Source organism: Onychomys torridus, chromosome 9 (genome assembly GCF_903995425.1).
Source record: "Onychomys torridus chromosome 9, mOncTor1.1, whole genome shotgun sequence".
Lineage (NCBI taxonomy): Eukaryota > Metazoa > Chordata > Mammalia > Rodentia > Cricetidae > Onychomys > Onychomys torridus.
This window is the reverse complement of record NC_050451.1, coordinates 79,832,099-79,839,646: the sequence shown is the minus strand read 5'-3', so window position 1 is coordinate 79,839,646 and position 7,548 is coordinate 79,832,099. Positions and strand designations below refer to the sequence as shown.

At 39.5% G+C, this 7,548-nt stretch overlaps 1 pseudogene; it reads left to right on the top strand.

Annotated features, from left to right (window-relative positions):
* Positions 1-2,313: 2,313 nt before the first annotated feature.
* LOC118590672 lies at positions 2,314-3,066 on the top strand (annotated as a pseudogene).
* Positions 3,067-7,548: the final 4,482 nt, after the last annotated feature.

Sequence of the window (7,548 nt, the reverse complement as noted above, 5' to 3'; positions counted from 1 at the left end):
CAGTTGAAGGGTATCTAGGTTGTTTCCAGGTTCTGGTTATTACAAATAATGCTGCTATGAACATAGCTGAGCATGTACCCTTGTGGTATGATTGAGAATTCCTTGGGAATATGCACAAGAGTGGTATAGCTGGGTCTTGGGGGAAATTGATTCCCAGTTTTCTAAGAAAGCACCATATTGATTTCCAAAGTGACTGTACAAGCTTGCATTCCCACCAACAGTGGAGGAGAGTTCCCCTTGCTCCACATCCTTCCCTGCATAAGCAAACATATAATTTTTGACAAAGAAGCCAAAACTGTACAATGGAAAAAAGAAAGCATCTTCAACAAATAGTGCTGGCATAACTGGATGTTAACATGTAGAAGGCTGCAAATAGATCCATATCTGTTACCTTGCACAAAACTTAAGTCCAAATGGATCAAAGACCTCAACATAAATCCAGTTACTCTAAATCTGATAGAAGAAAAAGTAGGAAGTAGTCTGGAACGCATTGGCATAGGAAATAACTTCCTAAATATAACACCAGTAGCACAGACACTGAGAGAAACAATCAATCAGTGGGACCTCTTGAAATTGAGAAGCTTTTGTAGAGCAAAGGACGTGTTCAACAAGACAAAGCAACAACCACAGAATGGGAAAATGTCTTCACCAACCCCACATCTGATAGAGGACTGATATCCACAATATTGAAGAACTCAAGAAATTAGACATCAAAATGCCCAACACCCCAGTTAATAAATGGGCTATAGAGCTAAACAGAGAATTCTCAACAGAGGAAGCTCAATTAGCTGAAAGACATTTAAGGAATTGCTCAACATCCCTAATCATCAGGGAAATGCAAATCGAAACTACTCTGAGATACCAACTTACACCTGTCAGAATAGCTGAGATCAAAAACACTGGGTGAGTGGATTTTGAGGAGGAGTAAATGGGTTGACTGGGGGAGGAAAGAGAGAGAAAGTGTAGTTGGGTTATAATATATGAGAGAACAAAAAGAAACAAAGATTAAGATGAGAAGAGAGGCTAGTCAAAGAGGTTATTGGACCAAATGAATGGAGCCAGGAGAAGCTGTCCTCTGCAGACATATCCAGTAAAATTCTTTCTTCCAATATCTTTAAACATGCACACACACACACACACACACACACACACACACACACACATACAGAGAGAGAGAGAGAGAGAGAGAGAGAGAGAGAGAGAGAGAGAGAGAGAGACACCCATGGCTAAACCTGAGAATGTCTTTTTGTTAACTGCAAAAGGCAAAATACACCTATATCCATGAGGACCATATTCTATTTATACAAGTCATATGTTTTCCTAGACTTGTTTTTAATAATTATCATCCTCTTCACACTATTCTAAATATCTATCCTTCTTTCTAGACCCTAAATATAACCAGAGCATCCCAAAATGAAGCCACTCTACAGACTCTTCCTTCTGTCTCAAATGCCTTTTCCCAAAATATCCCTTGGCTCACAATTCATCATGGCAATATTCAGAATTTGCAAACCTTCCCTTGGGTACTGTGCTTAAAATTGCATTGTAGACAATATATGACTTTCTCAGGAACTCAGCCACTCAAACACAGTCTACTGATAGGTCTGATCATTCAATAACTTAATTATATTTGTATGATAATTTTCTTATAATTTGTCTGTAGTGGATAGCCATCCCAGCATTGGCCTGGAAGTTCCAACCCCCATTGAGGCTTCAGTAATGGTCACATCCACAAGGTGGGGCAGAGGAAGGAGCGGAAGACCCAAGATCAAGAGGAGGGCTCTCCCTTGGTTCTGGGACACTGGACGCAGGAGGCAGACTAAGCATAGTTCTCCAGAGAACACTGCCAGACTGTGCCATACCTTTGCCAGACCCTACAACCTATCCCTTCATTTATAAGTTACCCCACAAAATAAATCTCCCTTTTAACTACATGGAGTGGCCTTAATAATTTCACCAATATTTGTAACTTTTTCAATATTCTTCAACAAAATAGAAAGGATATTCTCTTTACTAATATATCACATGTGCATAGAAAGACTTCAATTAAATAATCAGCTTTGGACTAAAGTAAATAATGAAAGATTACTGATGAAAGATATTAAGTGAGAGACATGGAGGAAGCAGGAAAGCAGGATGAACATTACATAGATGAGTTCCTGCCTCCAGGTTCCTGCCCCACTTGAGTTCCTGCCTTGACTTTTCTCAGTGGACCACAGTCATAATTCAGGATATAACCTTAGCTGAATGCCCAGCTAGAAGTTTGGCTTTCACAAGTACAGTCTACAAAAAGACCTGCTAGAGCATGCACCCATGCAGGATACATATATTGTGGCTCTTTTGCTGCCCATGCTTAGACACAAGTGGATTCATCTATTACCCAGATAATTGTCATCCTTGGGCCTTCCCATCATGTGCCCCTGTCTTGATGTTCATTCTCCAGTGGGGATATACATAGGACTCCTCTGTGTAACCATATTGACCAAAAGATTTATGGAGAGATATGGAAGACCGGAATGTTTAAACACATTTCTCTACAGACAGATGAAGATGAACACAGTATTCAAACTCATTTGCCTTATACAGTGAAAGGCATGGAAAGCCATAAAGATGAGTTTACCATTATTCCTGTACTGGTTGGAACTCAGAGTGAGTCAAAAGAACAGGAATTCAGAAAACAAAACACTTCAGTAAATATGTGGTGGATCCTAGTAATCTCTTTGTGTTCTCTTCTGGTTTCTGCCACTGGGGTGAAAGGATCCATTATAGTCACTAGGATGAATCCAAGGAGGGGAGATTTACAGATCCATTAAACATCTAGATAAAAATAGGTATGAGTATTGTAGAACAATTAATCCTGTGTCTTTTAGCAATTATTTGAAGAAATATCATAATGATGTATGTGCAAAACGTCCCATTAGGGTATTATTAAATGCTATCACAGAGCTCCAGAACAATGGAATGAAAGTGAGCTTTTTCTTTTAGAATTATGCCCAGTCAAGCCAGTGTAGAAGCTGGCAAAACAGTTCAATGAATTATGCAGCTGGAGCACTCATGGTCCACTGAAGCTCCATCCCTCAGGGATGCCACCTGCACAGATTCATACCCTGTCCAGGGCCCAGCCTAGCCTTTACCAAGTTGTTGGTTCTGATGTGGAGGTATTCTGAAACCTCAGAATAATAGAACTCTCTTCTCTTCTTTTCTAAAAGGTGTGATCCTCCTTAATTTCAACTCATTTAAAAATGCTTTATAGTTTGGGGCAGTAGAAGGAAGATTGGAATCAAAATATTTTGATTAAAAAAAGATGACAACATAAAGGCCAACTAGGCACAGTTTTTAAAAAAATGACTTGTAAGCATATCCAAAATTTGCACTCTTCACAGACTCATACACATATATTCTGCTTTCAGAATAGTTTTACAGATTGTACAATGACAAAAAGGGGTGGGAACTTTTTAATACAATAAATGGTTTTTATAAATGATCTGTATTAGAATATAAGAAATCTTCAGGTATAGACAATTACTACCCATGTTATATAACAAATACCGTCTATTTTAGTTTCTGATAAAGGGCTACACAACTCAAAAAAAGAAATATATCAAACTGCATAGTACCTTTCAAAATTATTGGTAATATTATCAACATATATTTAATAATATATTTATTCTTTGAGTATTTTGTACAGTATTTTGATTGTATTAATTCTCTCCTATAATTATTTATATATCCTTTCCCACCTCCCTAGTCATCCAACTTTATGTTCTCTCTTGCTCTTAGAGAAAGAAAGGGAAATAAAAGAACGGGGGGGGGGGGGGAGAAGAAAGGAAGGAAGGAAGGAAGAAAGAAAAAGAAAGAGGGAGGGAGAGAAAGAAAGACACATAGATAGGAAGGAAGGAAGGAAGAAAGGGAGGGAGGGAGGAAGAAAGGAAGAGAGGGAGGGAAGGAGGAAGGAAGGAAGGAAGGAAGGAAGGAAGGAAAGCTAACTTTGAGTCCAGTTTGTGTTGACCCAGTACTCCTAGGCATGAAGCCTGTTCAGGAGTTTGGTTCATATACCTGGTGTCCCTTCGCTGAAGAAAACTGATTTTTTTCTCTCCTAGAATCTATAAATTTCCAGTAGCTTTTTGGTTAGTGTTGGGATTTCATGTCCAGTTCTCTTTTTCTATGTTTATATTTTTGTCTGTGTCTGTGTAATGTCTTGTGCATGTTCTCATCATTTGTGTGACTTCATATGTGCATCTTCCCTGTTGTTTGGAAAATTTGTTTCCTTAAAGGGACTTACCACCTTAGCCCTCACAATACCTCCCTACACACACACACACACACACACACACACACACACACACACACATCCATGAATTTTGAGCAGAAGGGCATACTTTCCAAAATCTTTCAATATCTGTATGTTATCTCATTGTGGAGTTCTTTGTTAACTGGTTTGTAAGGAACAGATTCTCTGATGAGGGATTAGCAATGCACTGAATTTTGGTTAGAGCAATATGTTATTAGGAATTTTGTGCTATATTAATTTACCAGAAAAAGAGCTGTAGCTTTTCCTCTATTGTCCACAACCCATCTAGCTTCAGGTTCTTTGCCTTTTAGACAGTGTCAGATATTGGTTCCATCTCATGAAATAGTCTTTAAGTTCAATTTTTAAAAATTGCTGATTGTTCTTATAACATTGAGCATGTTTTCCTAGTTTTGTCATTATTGTAGCTGACAAGGCTCACAGCTGGGTGAAACTGATGATTACTTTTCTCCTCTGAAAACATGTATAGTAGCTCTCAATACTATGAACACTTCTTAACTTCTTTTGTGCTGTCTATCATGTTTGTCTGCCTGTTCTGTTAGAAAGGCACATTTTCTCTGTTGTGGTTTGTCCAGTGCCTCCACATAAGGATTGAACCCCCAGGAGGGAGAACCAAGACTCTGCTCCTGAGCACTGTCCCTCATTCATCACCAATATATGGGCATATAGCCATGGCCTAAAAAATCCACAGAAGTCTACCACGAAGCACAAGACGTAAGGGTCCAATGCAAATTCCCACCCTGTTGACTGTCATTGTTTCTCTGACTGTTGTTTGCTTGCTGTTTCCCTATAAAAGATGGAGAATCTTTTCATCACCCCACCACTTCCATGTCAGATATCTCTGTCTCTGATGAGGAGGAGACAGATGATTTGCACCCCTTGAAATCTGTCAAGGAGAATGCAACTGTCAGTTTGGGCCCTGCAAAATCTGTTAAGGAGAAGGCAGCTGTCATTAAGTCATGCACTGCTCCACCCTCTGCTCCACCACCACCTTAGGCAGCTATGCCTCTGTCATGGTATTCTTGGGGAAATCTACCCTAGTACCTGCCTGTCTCAGGAGGTGGCTACTTTCCTATGGCGCCAGGCATCTTACAACCCCCATAGCCTGCCACTCTCAGTCCATAGGCCCATAGAAGCCTTCCCAGTCAATGTGGGCACAAGTGTTTATGCCCAGCCCTGGATTCCCACCCCCATAGCTGATCTCTCCCTCATCTGGAAGGCAACCAATGAGTCAGGTGCATATTCCCTCTACTTTCAGCATATCCTTGCTCAATGGTCCACACAGTTACAAACTTGTTCTGATTGGTACAATTCGCTTTAAGCTGTGTTGGAGACTATGGTCTTTCTTAGTTGGAGATTGGTCTATGATGATCAGGCAGAACCACAGGCCTGGACAAACATCTTACATAATGTCCCATGATAAAAATGCTCACAGGGCACGGGGAATATGTGCATCCTGTGCACCAGTCACAGATTGGCTTGAATGTCCATATTCAACAGGTATTGGACCTAGCAATCAAGGCCCTCAGAGCGCGTACTCCCCAGAACCACTTGGATTATTTTTTGAATTTTTATCCAACAGCCAGGGGAGTTCTTCACCAACTTTCTAGCCTATGTTAATGAGGCAGTAAAGCACAGAATAGATGCAGGTCAAACTAGAGATATGTTGATTAAACAGCTGACTTGAGAGGGGCTTAACACCCAACTCCATGATGTAGTTGCAGACATGAGAATGAGGACGTACATAATGGATGCAACTAATCAGAGATCTCAACCTCAGCATTAGCCCCACTTCAATGCTCTCCTTACTGACAGGCAGCATGCTAATGACACTCCAAAGGGCCCCCAGTCAGATAAAACTTTCTTGTAATGTGGCAAACTAGGACATTTGTGGCATGACTCCTTCTGATAAAAACCTAGGACCCCATTCCCCAGATGCAATAAAGAATTTCATTGGGCAAAGGATTGCAGGTCCCAGCCTGCTGAAACAGCCTTTAAACTCCAGGCAGAGCACTCCTCAGTAAAAGGAGACTCTGGTAATCCAAAAATCTGTTGGAAAATGCTCTTTTTTCCATACTCTTCAATGCTAACTTAGTCAGTCTTGATGGACAAGCTGTCAAAGGCTTGGTGGACATCGGTGTAGATGCCACCATTTTAACAGAGACTGAGGTGCCTAAACTAACTAAAAAGTGCAAGTATAATGTGTGTACCTGTGTGGTTGTGAAGGTGTGTGTTGGGGGGATGGTTTTCAATAATGTTCAGGTTGCTATTATTGTTCTCATAAAAACTATGAAAGTTTCAGTGAAAACTTTCCAGTGGAATTCCAAGTAGAGCACAAAACTTTACAGGTGCCATATTTTCAGAAAATCAGTTCAAGGAAAACTAAATATTCAATCTTTGAGATCTTAATAATTATATGTCAGTATCTCAATGGATTTTTGAAATTCTCTACCATATATTTCAGTTGAGATAAATAATACTCTAGAGAAAAGATATATAATCCATTAAAAATGGTATCACTCTAACATGATCATAATTATCCAATTAAATGTAAGTTAAGCCAGAAATGGTAGCTCATGCTTGTAATCATTACACTTCATTGCAGCTGGAGTTTTTTTCCAGTCCTGCCCAGTCCCACAGACCCTGCAATCACTAATAAAATAATCATTCAGAAGCTTATATTGATTAAACTGTTTGGCCATTAGTTCAGGCCTACCACTCACTAGCTCTTACACTTAAACTCAGCCCATTTTTATGATTCTATATGTCACCACGTGTTTCATGACTTTAGCTGTTGTCTTTACATGTTGTTCCCTGGGCAGCAGGCTGGCATTTCCTGACTCAGCCTTCCTGTTCCAAGAATTCTCTTTTTTGCTTGTCATACCTATACTTCCTATCTGGCTGCTGGCCAATCAGCGTTTTATTTATACAGAGCAATATCCACAGCAGTTCATGGCCAACGTAGACTTCATAGTAAAGTTGAAGGCAAGATTGGAGTAGGTGAGACACTGTCTGAAACAAACAAATAACGACAAGAAAATGTTCAAACAAATAAAAAAAACTTTAAATTAGGAAAGACAAGTTTTAGAGAATATGTATTATAAATATTTATGTTATTTATATTCATGAAATCATAAAACTTTAAGGTAGAAATGAACATATTCATTTCTCACATACATATAATATCACATCATACATACCCTAAGAAGTGTTTCTGGGGAAATGATTCAGAGGTTATA